The sequence below is a fragment of the Canis lupus genome, chromosome 26, assembly GCF_011100685.1.
Source record: "Canis lupus familiaris isolate Mischka breed German Shepherd chromosome 26, alternate assembly UU_Cfam_GSD_1.0, whole genome shotgun sequence".
Taxonomy (NCBI): domain Eukaryota; kingdom Metazoa; phylum Chordata; class Mammalia; order Carnivora; family Canidae; genus Canis; species Canis lupus.
Genome location: NC_049247.1, coordinates 15,472,327 through 15,488,704, shown reverse-complemented (window position 1 = coordinate 15,488,704; position 16,378 = coordinate 15,472,327). Strand labels below are relative to the sequence as shown.

General features: G+C 41.2%; 1 long non-coding RNA gene across 2 annotated transcripts in view; it reads right to left on the bottom strand.

Moving 5' to 3' along the window:
• Nucleotides 1–803: 803 nt before the first annotated feature.
• Nucleotides 804–16,378, bottom strand: part of LOC119866170 — a 121,126-nt gene continuing 105,551 nt past the window's right edge. The window contains exons 9-10 of one of the 2 annotated variants that reach the window (XR_005379242.1): nt 1,970–2,834; nt 804–1,009 (exon numbers count right to left, since the gene is read on the bottom strand). This is a non-coding gene — a long non-coding RNA (uncharacterized LOC119866170). Of the gene's footprint in view, nt 2,835–16,378 lie in introns of both variants that reach the window. The other variant, XR_005379241.1, reaches the window with a different exon arrangement.

The following is a 16,378-nucleotide window of genomic DNA, read 5'->3' as shown; positions in this document are numbered from 1 at the left end:
AGAAAGGTCAAGAGGCAAATGCAAGTTCAATTAGCTATCAAGAGACAGAAGCAGGGTCTGAAGGTGGACATGTACAGCTCCAGTGCTTTTAGCCACCTGCATGTGAAATCACTCAGCATGAGTCCTGGCTCTGCTGAGTCAGAAAACTCTGATATGTTTACCATAAAGTTTTCCTTTTTTTTTTCTTCCTTGACCAGGGCTCCCACCCTTGTAAACCAGTGTGATACCAGGATTTTTTAAAAAGTTTTTAATTCCGGGTAGTTAACATATTGTGCTACATTAGTTTCAGGTGTACAATATAGTAATAAAACAGTTCCATATATTACCCAATGCTCATCATGACAAGTGCACTCCTTCATCCCCATCACTTATTTAACCCATTCCTCACCCACCCCTCTGGTAAACATCAGTTTGTTCTCTATAAATGAGAGTCTGTTTCTTGCTTTTTCTATATCTTATTTTTCCCCCATTGCTTGTGTTGTTTCTTAAATTCTTTGTATGATTGAAATCATATGGTATTCATCTTCCTCTGAATGACTTATTTCACTTAACATTATACTCTCGAGCTCTGTCCATGCATTGCAAATGGCAAGATTTCATTCTCTTTCATGGCTGGATAATATTCCATTGTATCTATAGACCACATCATCTTTATCCATTCGTCAGTCAATGGACACTTGGGCTGCTGCCAAATCTTGGCTATTGCAAATGATGCTGCTATAAACATAGGGGTACATGTATCCCTTTGAATTAGTGCTGTTGTTAGTGTCTTTGGGTAAATACCCAGTTGTGTGATTGCTGGATCATAAGGTAGTTCTGTTTAACATTTTGAGGACACTCCATACTGTTTTCCACAGTGGCTACACCAGTTTGCATTCCCACCAACAGTGCACCACGGTTCCTTTTTCTCCATATCTTCACCATTACCTACTATTTCTCATACTGTTGATTTTAGTCATTCTGACAGGTATGAGGTGATAACCTCATTGTAGTTTTGATTTGTATTTCCCTGATGATAAGAGATGATGAGTAAGATATTGGGATTTATAATAAAAAATAAATATATTTGGTCTTTGTCCCCATTCCTGGCACAGAGCTCGTAAAACCCTTGGAATTGCCTAAGCTATGAGAGGATGATGGTGTCTGGTTATGTTAATGAGGAAACATTTTGGGAATGTTTGGAAAGGCCCTAGCTAACCCAAGGATAGGGACTAGTGGCCAGGAGAGCAAACCATGCGGTTGGAGGGTTGAAACTTCCAGTCCCACCTCCATGACCTCTGGGGAGGGTGCAGGGGATGGGGGCTGAGTCCAATCACCAGTGGCTAATGAGTTCATCAATTATGCCTATGTAATGAGGCCTCCATGAAAACCCAAAAGGACAGGTTCTAGGAGCTTCCAGGTTGGTGAACATATGGATTTGGGGAAGAGTGGCTTGCCTAAGAGGAAACATGGAAACTCATATGCATCTCTTCCATCTGGCTGTTCTGGAGTTATGTCCTCTGATAATAAACTGGTAATACAGTAAGTAAAATGTTTCTCTGAGTTCTGTGATCTGCTCTAGCAATTTAATTGAACACGAGGAAGGGGGTCCTTGGAACTTCCCATCTATAGCCAGTTGGCCAGAAAGAAACACAGGTGACAACCTAGACTTGCAACTGGAATCTGAGGTTGGTGGTGGGGACAGTCTTATATTACTGAGCCCTTAACCCTTGGGGTCTGGTGCTATCTCCAGGGAGAAAGTGCCAGAATTGAGTTGAATTCTCAGTCACCCAGATGGTGTCAGAGAATTGCTTGGTGTGGTGATGGAAAAACCTACATGTTGGAATTGGTGTCAGAATTGTAACCATTAAGAAACTCTTGCCAGGCCCAGAAAGGCCTGGAAGCTCTTTTCAGAACTCGCATGCCTTTCTCAGAGCACCCAGCAAGTCCCATGTTTCAGTGGGTTGCAAAGCTGCTCACTTAGCCTCACCTCTGGGAGCTGTGGCTGTTTCCAGACTGGCTCAAATGCCTTCCCACCTCAGCGGTCCAGCAGCTGATATTTACACAGCACTTTACAGTCTCCCTTGGTTAATCCAGCGTGTTCCCAGGTCACTTCTCATTAAGCCAAGCGTAGCCTCCTTTTCACTTGTTCTGAATCAAAGTGTCACTTTCCCCAGCAAGGAGCTTCAGGTGGAAAATATAAGCCCAAAGCTTGGAAGGCAAGAGAGGGAAGAGGGGACAGCGCCCAGTTAGTTTCTACTCCCTTTCTTCGAGCCACAGTGATGCTCAGCAGCCCCTCCCACCTGCAAGTTAAACAAAAAACAAATCCCAGTATTTTGAAGATTTTCAAAAACTGAGGGTATTGAGTCCAGCTGGTGCAGGAAAATATCCAATGACAGCAGTTGGACCTGTAAATGTCTTTCATGGTATTCCTGGGCTAGCCAATTATCCCAGCTGTGCAGCCAAGGCCCACTCAAAATGTTTTGAAGGAACGAGCTCATAGCAGAAGCACTGCTCTGATTCCAGTTGTCCCCAGTCAAGGCACCCAGTGCCTCTTAATTCTCTCCAGCCTGATATCAGACCATGAAAGCCAACTGCCTGCCCAAGGCACTCACTGACTGACAAATTGCTGCCCAGCAACGTAGAAATGGTTACCAGACCTCCCTAGGGCAGCAAATCCAGGAGTAGGAAAAAAAAAAAGAGGCTGAGTATTTTAATGGAAAGGATTTGGGTTGAAATCCTCCAGTTCTGTCTCTTCTCAGCTATGTGATTCTGAGCGAGTGACTGAGCATCTTGGAATCTCTGTTTTTTCTTCCATAAGATGAGCTGTCATTAGGGTTGTCTTCAAGGTGTAACTACATAACAGGACAATATTTTAAAAATTGTAGTAAAATAAATATATAACATAAGATTCATCAGCATAACCATTTTTAAATGTACTGTTCAGTGGCATTACATACATTCACACTGTTTTTTTTTTTAAGATTTTTTTTTCTATTTATTCATGAGAGACACAGAGAGAGAGGCAGAGACACAGGCAGAGGGAGAAGCAGGCTCCCTGCAGGGAGCCCAATGCAGGACTCAATCCCAGGACCCCAGGATCACAACCTGAGCCAAAGGCAGATGCTCAACCACTGAGCCACCCAGGTGCCCAATATTCACGGTGTGGTACAACCATCACACCAACCCTCTCCAGAACTCTTTTCTCTTTGCACACCTGAAACTCTGTCCCCATTAAACAACTCCCTGCTACCCTTTAACCACCACTCTAACTTGTCTCTACAAATTTGACTATGAAGTAGGCACTTCATATAAGTGGAGTCATACAGTATGTATCCTTTTGTGATAGGCTTATTTCACTTAGAATAATGTCTGTCAGTTTTATTATCTTGTAGCTGGTACCAGAATTTCCTTCATCTTCAAGGCTGAGTAATACATACAATGTAAATTGTATGTATTCACCACACATTTGTTTATACATTCATCCATTGATTGACACTTGGGTTTCTTCTCCATTTTAACTCTTACGAATAATGCTATGAACATGGTTGTACAAATAGCTCTTTGAGTTCTGTTTTCAATTCTTTGAAGTATATATCTAGGAGTAGAATTGCTGAATCGCATGGTAATTTTATTTTTTATTTTTTTGAGGAACTGCCTTACTGTTCTCATTAGCAGCTGCACTATTTCATATTCCCATAAATAGTGCACAAGGGTTCCAATTTCCCTACATCTTCATCAACACTTGTTATTTTGGTTTCTTATAGTAGCTATCCCAACGGATGTGAAGTGGTATCTCATTGTGATTTTTGACTTAGATTTTCCTAGTGATGAGTGATGTTGAGCATCTTTTCATATGCTTGTTGGCCATCTACAGCAATATTTTTGATTAGTGCCTGGAACATGTTGGGGGTGGAGACCTGATGCCCATAATTACAAACTGTAAAATATACATCATGACTCCAGCTGAATCTTTCTTGCAGGCCTGAATGCTTCTCTGCTCCAAGGCTCAGAGCTATTTAGAGAGGAGGAAGCTGGTGCCTTCTCCAGCTGTGGAAAGTCACGTCATTTCTCTGGGCCTCATCAAGATGCTCTGAAGACACACAGAATAAATTCAAAACAACCTTACAGATGGTGGAAAGATCACTGCACTAAGAGTCATACAGATCTGGGTTTGTATCCTGCTCTGCATTTATTAGCTGTGTGATTTTGGCCAAGTTATTCATTATCTATTTAACAGACATCCATGAAGCAATCCGGCAAATATTCCACAGATATTTATTAAATAGATAAATGAACGAATGAATAGATGAATGAACGATCTCTTTCTCATCAGCAAAATTATACCTATTCCTGGAACAACCTATCAGCTAATAGAATGAGTTTGCAGAGAGCTTTGCAGTTTGAAAATACTTGGGATGAAGTATGGCTGTTGGTTCAGAATATATTTTTGCATATTTATAAATAAACAAATCTCAGTATGAATCCCAGATCTGCCAATACTGTCCATGTAAATCTTAGACAAGTTGTGCATTCTTCTAAGCCTTGGTTGCTGTTTTTAATTATGAGGACGATAAGACTCCTTGCTGTGCTAGCCAGCCTCCAAGATGGCTTCCAATCATCCTTGCTTCTGATATTTAAGTTCATATATAGCCCCCACTGAATATTAATACGGCTGATCCATGCAACCAATAAGTTATCGCTGAGATGATGGCATACATAAAGGACACTTCAGCCTCTGCCTCGGAGACTTGCTCTTTCTTGGATCAGCCAGTCTGGGGGAAGTCAGCCATCAGGTCTCAAGGATATTCAAGCAGCTGTATGAACAGAGGTCTTCATGGTAAGGAACAAGGCTTCCTGCCAGTAACCAGCACAAACTTACCAGCCATGTGAGTGAAACACTTTTGCAGAGGATCCTCTGCCCCAATCAAATCTTCAAATAAGACTGCAACCTAATGGGACACCTTGAACTGGAACCACTAAGCTAAATCACTCTCAAATTCCTGACATTGGATGCAATGCATGAGGTAGCAAATGTTTACTGCTATTTTGAGATGTAAAGTTTTGGGGTGGTTTGTTACACAGCAATGGACACCCAGTATACTCACCTTAGAGTGGGCCCCTATGAACTTTAAATGCATGTGAAAGATCTGCCTCGCACAGTGCCTGGCCCAAAATTATAGCTCAGGAAATATCACTTGTTCTTGCTATTTTTGGCCATAAAAAGAATTATTTGCTCTTTGCTCTGATTCAGACTCAGGGGGTTATGTATGTAAAAATATGTACTGGAAGATATATCAATAAATTACTTAAAGCACAGATGATCCAGGGCCAAGAATATAACCTTTTGGGGCACCTGGGTGGCTCAGTTGGTTAAGAATCCAACTCTTTGGCTCAGGTCATGATCTCAGGGTCATGGAATCGAGCCCTGTGTTGGGCTCTGTGCTAGGCATGGAGCCTGCTTGGGATTCTATCTCTCTCCTTCTTCCTCTGCCCCTCCCTGACTGCCTGTGTGCTCTCAATCTCTCTCTCTTAAAAAAAAAAAAGAAAGAAGAAAGAAAGAAAGAAAGAAAGAAAGAAAGAAAGAAAGAAAGAAAGAATTAAAGAAGAAAGAATTAAAGAAGAAAGAAAGAAAGAAAGAATTAAAGAAGAAAGAATTAAAGAAGAAAGAAAGAAAGAAAAAGAAAGAAAAAGAAAGAAAGAAAGAAAGAAAGAAAGAAAGAAAGAAAGAAAGAAAGAAAGAAAGAGAAAGAAAATAACCTTTCTGTTACCCAAGCTAAACAGGGGGGTAGAGATGGGGGAAATAAAAGTCTAAAGGGCTGAAGGTTCTTTCCAGCATTGCAAAGATTTAAGTAAGCTAACGGCAGGGGCTGTAATGCCCAGGAAATACAAACTATGAAGATTAAATACAAACTATGAAGGCTGGAATGTTCAGAGTACTGTATAAACAGACATGTTATTATAGTTTCCTGCACTTATAAAGTCTACAAAGTGCTGGAGTTATCTCTTTTCAAGCTTGCAATAAGCCCACAGGATGGTTATTCTTGTATCTATTTTAAGGATGGGCCAACTGAGGCTCAGAAGACACAACCTTCCAAGGAATATATAGTTAACAGGTGCTAGTGATGGGTTTGAGACCCAGGCCCCCAGTCCTCCCTAGGACTAAGCCCAGTGATGGTTCTGTGCTGCCAGTCTTCAATCTTTTCTTCTCTCTGAGTCTCCATTTCATTAAATGTAGAGTTTGGAAGAAACCAGAAATCACATGTTCAGAAGCTTAATGTACAAGGCCGGATTATTTAAATGAGAAGAACAAGTCAATAAAGAGTGAATTTTCCACTACAAGGAAAACAAGAGCACACATGCTTGGAGTGGGGGCCACGGGACCTGGGAAGGACTCTGACAAAATGAAAACCATATGTCCATTCTTGAGAGGGTCTTTTCCTTAGCTCTATCCAGGTGTGTTGCCACGTAGGAATAAAAGTCCAGGGCTCCAGATCACCTATTTCTTGAAGAGAAGCCCAGACCTGTATTTCATATGAATTATCCCCAAGTTTAAAAGTTAGCTCCAATGAAATAAAAGTACACAAAACATTGTCTGAGTCAAGCACACATACCTACAAGCCAGTTCAGCTCATGAGCCACCATTCAGTGACCCCTGGACTAGATAATTTGCAAGGTCCCTTCCTGTTCCCAGACAGCCTGTCTTCATCAGTGCTCAGCATGCACTGTTTGTTTACACAGAATGCTGGACAGTCTCATAAATATTCCAAACTGGTTTTCATGTGTGAATGTGAGCCGTGTCCTCAAATCAATTCCAGACTCTCTGAGGTCAGGAACCAGGGGGCAGGAACCAGGTCCTACATTTCCCATGGGTTTCTGTTTCTGACTCTCCCTGCAGGAGGTATAGCCCCTTAGGGTGAGGGATCATCCATAGTTAGGTCAGAGGCTGAATGATTTTCCCCAGGCAGTGGCTCTGGAGAGCTCTGAGTCTTTCACATCACTTGGGAGTCTGAGCTCTGGATTTTTGGGAGGACAGCTTCCATCATTCCCAGCATTCTAAGTAAGTGAGGCAAAGGAATCAAGGTTAATGATTTACACTTACATCATGTCTGCTAGATTTACAAAGGAAGCTTCTGTTTTCTTTGGGAATCCTGCCTGCTACTGGGCAGATGTGGCTGCTTTTGCAGAGGGAAGGGACTTCCTCCAAATCAACCCAAATGAACAGGCAGGTTCCTCTGAGTGTCCTCTCCTTGGAGTTCTAGTCCATCACATCTGTGGCTTTGGATGACATAGTACCTAAAAGCATGGCTTCTGCCACCTTTCCTGGGTTCGAATCCTAGTTCCTCTACTTACATATTAACAAGACTGGAGTTGCTCCTTGATCACCCCCATGCCCATAGTGGTGAAGAATCTGTGTTGAAAAATATGACCTATGTCCTCTGCCCTCCAGGAGCTTATAATTTAATTGAGGAGATGGAACAAAAAAGTTACAGAGGCTTAACACAGATATGAAAAATTATGGTCCATGGCAATAAATGATCAATAGTAAATGAGTTGTGCAAAAAGAAGCACCAGAACAGAAAAGAGGAAGAAAATAGCAGAGTGAGACTCATGTTGCATTCATTCAGGAGGGTTAAGCTTTAAAAACTGCTAGAGCTGGTGGGGGAGCAGGGATTTTCTGCAGGGAGCAGAGGAGCACTAATGAAAAAAAGCTATGTTTGCTCCACATTGAAGAAGACAAGGTTGAACAGAGGTTAGAAGAAACACAGACTCTGGAGACAGACCTAGGTTTGAATCCTGAATTTACCATATAGGATTCTCTCAGTTGAAAGTGACAAAGACCGACTTCAGTGGGCTTATGCCAAAGGGGTATTGCTTGGTTCACAGAGGGAGGATGGGTTAGTTCAGAGAAGAAACAGAGGTAATGAGGGCAGCTTCTGAAACCTCAGAAATTGGAAGCCAGTGGCATTGTCTGACTCTGTCCATCTCACTCCAGCTTTTTTTCTGACCAGCATCACACTATCCTGTAACAGACAGGTCTTCTCTATAGGGCAGAGCATATGGCACCTCACAACCTCACAGTCATGGAAAGGTCCTTCCAAGTTCCATGACCCAAGAGAATAGGCTATTTCTCCCCCAGCTCTAAGCAAAATGTCCTAGGAAAGAGCTCTGATTGGCTTGGCTTGGTCACATGACTTCCACAGGTCCTTCTCAGTGACCTGATGGCTGTGGTCCTATGATTAGATAGACCTGAGTCTTGGATGGAGTCCTGAGATTGACAGCTCATCAGAACCACAGAGGTAGGGAGGGTGTGGAGAGAGACTTTCACTATTCCAAGAAGGGTAGAATATTATCAATCCTTTGTTTTGGAAAAAGGTCTAGAAATAATCTAGGCCAGTGTTTCCCACACTTGGATAAGCTTGCTAAAATTCATATTCCTAGGCATCACCCAAAGCTGTAAACCTTTCTCCAGGGACTGGAGTCCAGAAAAATGTTTTTAACCAGCTTTTCATGTGACTCCAGTGATTGGAGAGATATGGGAACAATAAGTCAATCTATCCCAATCCTCTCATTTTAGTGAGGAAGAAACTGAGGCACAGAGAGGAAAGCAATTCACCCAAAATCACAGATCCAAGTAGTGGCAAAAGAGGAATAAGACCTGAGTTCTCCAAAGCTCCCTGCTCATTCTCCTTATAGCTCCTTGCTTTTCCAAGCTGTTTCAGTGGGTCCCCAGACCACAGAGGAGGACCCCATGAACATCTCCTCCATGACCTTTCTACAATTGGACTTCCCTACCACTGTCCCAAACACTGACCCTCTCAACACACACACATAACGCACGCACACACGCATAGAGCTTGATATTCTTCTTCTCTTCCCAATAGCTGTGACTTCCAAAACACAACTATAATTTGGCAAATAGGACCCAGTGTTGTGGAGGAGAGCCTAACAGACAGTAGACAATTGGATGCCATATAAGAGGCTGCAGAGGAGGGTACTTCAGGCAGAGGAGACTGCCAGTGCAAAAGCCTGGAGGCAAGAACAGGCATGAAAAGTACAAAAAATGGAAGCCCCAGTGGCCTGAGATTGAAAGGATGATTGAAAGGAGATAGGAATTTAATGAGGCTGCAGTGGGATTGCAAAGGAATTTAATGTCATGTTCCTGGATAAGGAATCTGGTGGGGGAAAAGGATGAACACAAGACACATGTGTCGTGAGTCTTCAGGCCACGATAATTGGTTCAGACGTGGGCACATGAGAAAGGCTGGTCCAGTGAGATTCAGCCTTGGGATTTTACTGAGAACAGCAAGGGAAATTCATTTTCTTTCCCTTGGGTTTGCTTATCTGGTGGGAGGTACACTTGGAGCAGCCATCTTGGAGAGCTCAGCTGAGAAAGAAGACAACAGAGGGCAAGACAGGACTGAGGGATGGAAAAACTGAGTACATATTTCACTTGGACTTCTCGATCCAGACATTCTTAGAGTTCTTTTCACCTAAATTTTTAATTTCTGTGAGTTAATACATTTTTTATCCCCTTAAGCTGGTTTCAGTCATTTAAAAAAAACCCCTTCTATTAAAGCATTTATATAGTTTAAGAGGTCTGAATCACCTAGCAAACATTTACTGTGCAACTATTATGTGCCAGACCCTGAACTATGAATGGGGCTGGAGGAATAAATATAAATAAAACACATCCTTGCCCTTAAGCTGCCCACAGTCTAGTGAAAGACAGACAAACAAAAAAGTACATAATCTAATACAATGTGACACATGCTCTGAGTTATATACAAGAACTCAAGGGAGCAGAGTGGGTATAATATGATGGTGTGAGGTAGTCAGTCAAGCCTTTCTAGGGGAGATTGAAGATCTAAATCTGAGATTTTGATATTTAAAATGCATTAGTGTATGTCACAGGTTAGGTTCTCTGGGAAGCCAACTCTAAGAGAGATAGATATCCATGTGCAGGATGCTTTTTAGGGGCACCTGGGGATCAACACTTAGGGAAGGGGGAAACCAAAGCAGGATTGGGTGAGACATACCCTAAGATGGTCATGGCTAATCCCATGGGGTGCTCTGAAGCTAGAATGGCCCTCCAGAGTTGTTCCAAGTTGGGTTAAAATGGTCAGCATTCACCTAAGACAAGAAATGCAGCTCTATCTGTTCCTGTGTTCACATCATCATACCTTCCAAATAGCAGTATACAGATGGTACTAGATTTTTTTTCAAAATTTCTAGTTTGGACTATACCTCTATGGAATTGCAAACACTGGGCCCATTAAAAGAGCACTGAGACAAATGACAATATAATGATAATAGCCCATATTTATAATCCACATGAGTGGCTGCAGCCAAGGTGTAGGGGAAAATGTGCTTGTTAAAACGTGAGAAGGTTCTTTGACGGGATTCCTTGGTGAAATGTAAATATGCTAGTAGTTATCAGCAATATCCAGTGGATCTAGTTAGATGATTTATTTTCAGGTCTTCAAAGATGAACATTTAGTGGCAAAGAGCATGGGTCTCAATGTCAGCCAGACCTGGGTTCAAATACTGATCCTTCTACCTCCTGGCTTTGTTACCATGGATCAGTTAATTCAACTTCTCTGAGCTTCTACAATGTTCCTGGCACACGGTAAGTGCTTGACCAAAATTAGTTGTCTTAATCACTAGTAATAGTAGTGCTAATACTACTATTATTCTACTTCTAGTATTACTAACTCAAGTACTGCAAAGACTTCTGGGGCCAGAGAAATCCGCCAACTCAGTGTATTAGCTTTCTCCCTATGAGTCTGACCTAAGTCATGGATCCAATCCCTGTGAACACTAATTAATTCATTTTGCCTTATTAAATGTATGCTCTCTTAGCTTAATTAGCAAATGTTTCAGTCCTATATTTCACAAAGTGTAGAAAACAGTAGGCATACCGATATTAATATTTGTTCCTAGAAATAAGGATCAAATAAGATTGGGAACTTAGTTAAACAAAGGCAAACATTTCTTTCCTGCAGGACTTGTCAGAGTCTTTTGTGTTCCAAAGGGATTTGTGTCTTTCTAAAAGGCAGATATAATACTGTATTAATCTTGACAGTTTGGGCTGCAAATGGTAGAGGCCCAATGAATTTAGCTTAAGTACAAAGAGAATTTATTGGTTCATATAACTCTAAATATTAGGATTGTATATACTTTAGGATAACTGGATCCAGGGGTTCAAATTACGCCACTTAATCTCCCTCTCCCTCTCTCTCCCTCTCTCTGCCCTTTATCTTCCCCCCTCCTCCCTCCTTCAGTTCCTTTCTCCCTTTTTCTTTCTCCTATATTTTCTGTTTATCGATTTGAACTTTTCTTCTCTGTTTGGTTTCATTCTTAGTCTTTTGCATATGATATCAATATTGCTCCATGGAAGTCTCAAACTTACAGAGGAAAAAAATATTTTTCCACAGTCTGCCTTTCTTGGGTCAGGACCCACGTCTTATTCTGTTGCCATGACCTGGGGTATGAAGTAGTCTGAATGGACAGGTGGAAATAAACTAAGCATGGGAGAGGGGAAAAGCATTTTCCCAAAAGAAGAGTTGCAATAAAGTCAAAGATGATATATCCACTCTGAATATTTAGCATTTCACCTTACTGGGCTAGTATTTTTTAAGAAATGCTGACAAACTCAGTCTCATCAGAGGAAAAAGAAATTACCATTTTGGGATACTATTTTTGGGTATCAATTATGTGCCTGTTACTGTTCAGGAAATTTGGATACAAAGATGAATGAGATCCTGTCATTGTCTTCCGGAAGTTCACAGTCAGGCAAACAAAGATCTGAGGCAGACAGTAAGAACTGGGCAATATTCTAGATATTATAACAGAGGCATGAATAAACTGCCACAGGAACACAGAGAGGCTGGATCATTCTTCCTTGGTCATGACAAAAACACTTCACAGAGGAGGAGATAGGAGACTTTCATGTTGAGTTTGGGAAGAGGCCAAGTTTGAGAAGGTCAGGTTATCCTGACACTGAGAACTGCCCAAGAAAATTCTTCTGCTTGAGAGCACATGGCTTAATCTGGAAGCAAATGATAGTTGTGTAATTCAAAAACAGCCCGTTTGGTCAGGCAAGAGATGGAGTTGAAGAACACTGGTGCTAGGTTGGAGTGCTGACTTGCATGCCATCTCTTTTCCAACACTTCTCCAGAGAGTTTTCTGCATAAAACAATGGAAGATGAATACTGTTGCTCTGCGTCTGCTCAGTGAAGTTCCTCAACCACTTTCTCAGGTCCTCAGGGGTTTTCATATGAACCAGGCTGAGCCAATCAGGTTTTGTATTATCTGTTCACTGTGATTGGCCTAGGAGTGGTCATGTGACCCAGATACAGCCAGTCATGTTGTATCTTGTTTTTTGGAGCGACATATTTAAAGATGGTTGATTTTTTTTTTTTCCTACTGTGGGTAACCAGGGGAAAATATAAATCTAGGGTTGCCCCAGTATTCTTCTATGCTACATGCATTTGCAACTTAAATTGGATTTCTGTCCCTTGTCTTCAAAAATGGTCACTTTTCTCCAAATTTACTGAAATGCTGCAAAACCTCCCTGTAGGTTCTGGAAAAGGGGAGAAAGTCTTTACCATACGGAAAGAAGTGGTATAGCCACTAGGTAGTCTTAGGAGCAATGCTGCATAAATATCATGCTTCTCAGGACTGTGATCATGATATGGAGGTCAGAGTCTGTCAACCTAATTCTGCTTCCATGAATTGCACCTCCTCCCCCTCTCCTTTCAAGATCTATCTAACTTAAATACCTGACTCCAAGTCGGCCTCCACCTCTAATGTACTCTTCACACTGCATGCAGTACCCTGCATGGATGAGCTCATATCTGACAGTGTCACTTGTTACAGAAACCAAGGTGTATCGATGGGGAAAAAATAAAAAGGCTCCACTTCCTCAAGTTAACCTGCAAGATCCTCCAAAGCTTGATTCCTGACAAGGTTCCAGTCTCATCTCTCACCACTCCTCATAATTTGCCCTCTATCAACATTGGATAGCTTCTCTTTCTCAGAGTATAGCATTTTTAGAGCCTCTTTTTGTTCTTCAAAAATACCATCCATCCTTTAAAATTCAACTAAGATATCTCATTACTTCTATGCCAGGTATCCTAGAAGGACTCTTGTGTACCCCTATCACCACAGTTCTATCGGCTTTATAATTGTATGCTTGGGTGTCTGTTATCCCAGGAGAGCAAAGGGTCTGGTCTTCTTCTTTCTCTCATATCTCATATCCAAATCATATGCAAATATTGTCAGCTCTACCTTTAAAATATATTAATATATTCTAAATCCAATCATCTGTTATCACTACCAAATACTACCTAGGTCTGAGCCCTTACCATTTCTCATTTACATGTTACATAATGCATCATTATTACATAAGCCTTCTATCTACCGGTCTTCCTTAATTCTGTCCTAACCACCTTATAGGTGGTTGTCCATTGTCAAGACTGCAGTCACAATGAACCTTGAACAACTATCACTCAGTTCCTCTTGGTCCTCTGCTTAAAACCTTAAATTAAACTTCTCATTCACTTAGAAAAAAAATTAAATCCCTACAATGGCTTACAAGATCCTACATGATTTGGTCTCTGTTCCTATCTGACATCATCTTAGATTATTTTCCTCCCACCTCATGCCACATCAGCTCCAAGTGGTCTTCTTGCAATCCGTCAAGCACACCAGCCATGCTTCCGCCTCATGGAGCATACATTTATTATTCCTCTGCCTGGACTATTTTTGCACAAGTTTTGCTCCCTCACCCACATTCCGGTCTTTTCTCTGATGTCACTATCTCAATCAGGCCTTCCCAGATACCCTGTTTAAAATATCCCCCTTCTTCAACACTCTCTATCCTCTTTATTTATTTTCTTAATTCTGTACCATTATACCATCTATTTTACTTGCTTATTTAATTTATTATGTGTCTCCTGAGTAGATCCCCATCCCTAAAAGATAAGCTCCTTATTGAAAAGGACTTTTCAGTGTTCTGTTCTCAAATATATATTCCTAGTGACTAAAACAGTGTGTGGCATGTAGTAGATGTCCAATGAATAGTCATCAAATAAATGAATAAACAAATGAATGAGCAAATTATTTGAAACCAAGTGCTTAGCATATAGTAGGCACTCAATATAATTTATTGAGTAAATTAATTAACTAGGGAAGGCTTCTGATAAGTCTAAAAGAGCTTTTTTCATGGCATTTTCATGTTTCTCAATTCCCTTCTCAAGATTCCAGGTCTCCAGTTACCTAATCAATTGCCCATGGAGATTGTTGCCAGTCTCTGATGTGATTCTGTAAATGTCTTCTCCAGCAGTAAGAACAGAGTCAATCAATGAGTAGTTGACAATGAAGGGTCATATCTCATCTGACAAAGCCCAGCTCCATTCAGGAGAATCTATCATTCCTAGTGACACAGAGTGAGGTAATGCCACAATTCTTTATCATGAGTTTCCAAAATATTGGGCTGGACATTCATGTGCACATAAAACTAACTAAACTCTTCGGATTCTAGGGTTCCATAAGAAGGGCTGATGGAGAGAAATTGATATTGAAATCATCAGGATAGCCCTCAAAGAACATGGGGAATACATCTGAAGGCAAATAGATTTCCAAACAAATAGAGATGTGCACAAAATATGTCTCCACTCAACCTCTATGAGACCCATAGAGAATTTGACATTAAAGAGTAATAATTAGCATGAACACAGAACTTAATAGTTTGTAATAAACTTTCATTTGTATAATTTCATTTGGGCTTCCTAACTACCCTATGAAGAAGAGAATATTATTATCCCAGGCTATTCTGGTTCCAAATTATTTGCTGTCCTGCCTGTAAGAGGGTTATATGACCCTGCTAACCATCATGTGGTTTGCACTGCCTCTCTGTGGGAGAAGTATAACATCATGCCCCCATGGCAAATGAAATGTGAGAACAAAAGTGAATTTGGGGGGGGGAGGGTGTCTGGGTGGCTCAGTTGGTTAAGCATCTGCGTTTAACTTACATCATTATCTCAGGGCTGTGGGATTGAGCCCTGCATCAAGCTCCCTGCTCAGTGGGGAGTCTGCTTTTCCCTCTCCCACTGCCCCTCCTCCTGCTCGTGCTCTTTCTCTATCAAGTAAATAAATAAAATCTTTTTTTTAAAAATTGTGAATATAGAGGACATCTGAGCAAAAACTTAAGAGAAATTCCATTACTCTATATCATCACTCTCTATCCCTTAGGTACCAAACCAAGATAGGAAGTGGATGGTTCTTCATTTTGATCTCAGAATGAAAAATCTATATGGAGAGGATCCACAGAACTATAGCTGAGAGCTGGCCAAAACAGAAATATGAATGAAAAATAAACCTCTGTTGCTGTAAGTCACCAAGATTTGGGGGACTATTTGCTACCACAGCATAACTAACAACTAACACACCCATTTCACAGATGAAGAATCTAAGTCTTAATAAGATCTGTGCCTTTTCCTAAGGCACTCACCTAATAAGTAGCAGAACCAAGACTAAATCTCAGGATGTCTCACTCCCCAAACCATGTTATTCTACTATATCATTCTGTTTAAAAACAATGTCTGCTTCTGCACATCTCCTAGAGTAATCTGGGAAACTGGGTAGTACCAGACTACAAGCTGGTATGTCTTTCACTGATGAGAGCCCTTTCCTCTCTGAGCCCCTGCCAAGTCAGAAAAGGGTTCTAAATTTCACAGTTATTTAGGAAAACAGAGTTGGCTCCATATAGCTGTTTTCATAAACTGCTCTCTGGACATGATCCCAGTCCAGGGTAAAATATGAAATTTAATCACAGTGGGAATTGATCCAGTACCACCAAGCCCCATTGACTGTTCCTCTTGTTTCTTTTTAGGACTCAATTGTTTTTCAGAAGCTCTTAGATGGATCTGGAAGTGCTCTGGGGGCACAGGATCAGAAGGTTAGCTTTACTTAGGCCTTTCATTCTTTGGGATCTTGCCTGATATTCTTCTTAGGAAAGAGAAGGATATCTGGGGACCCAGGCCGGCTTACTACCAGGCTAATATTTCTAAACATGTACATTCTATACACATACAATTTGTTCCTTAGGGGACACAGTTCAGTGCATAAACATTTCATTCTCAAGAGTTAAAATCTGGGCTAGAGGTATCAAGCATATAAAGAAATTGTCCATGTCACCCAGGCAACCTGACTATCTAGCAAGGTTTCCAAGAATTCTACAAAACAAATGTCCTTGGACCCTCCTGATACAAAGTAAAGGTTGGCGGTACCTGGAGTCTGCTCATGAGGAGGGAGGAGAGAAAGGTTGCAGTTAACTTGGATGTTTCTCTACCTTACTATTAGAGCCCCAGGATCATATACAACAAAGCCCAAG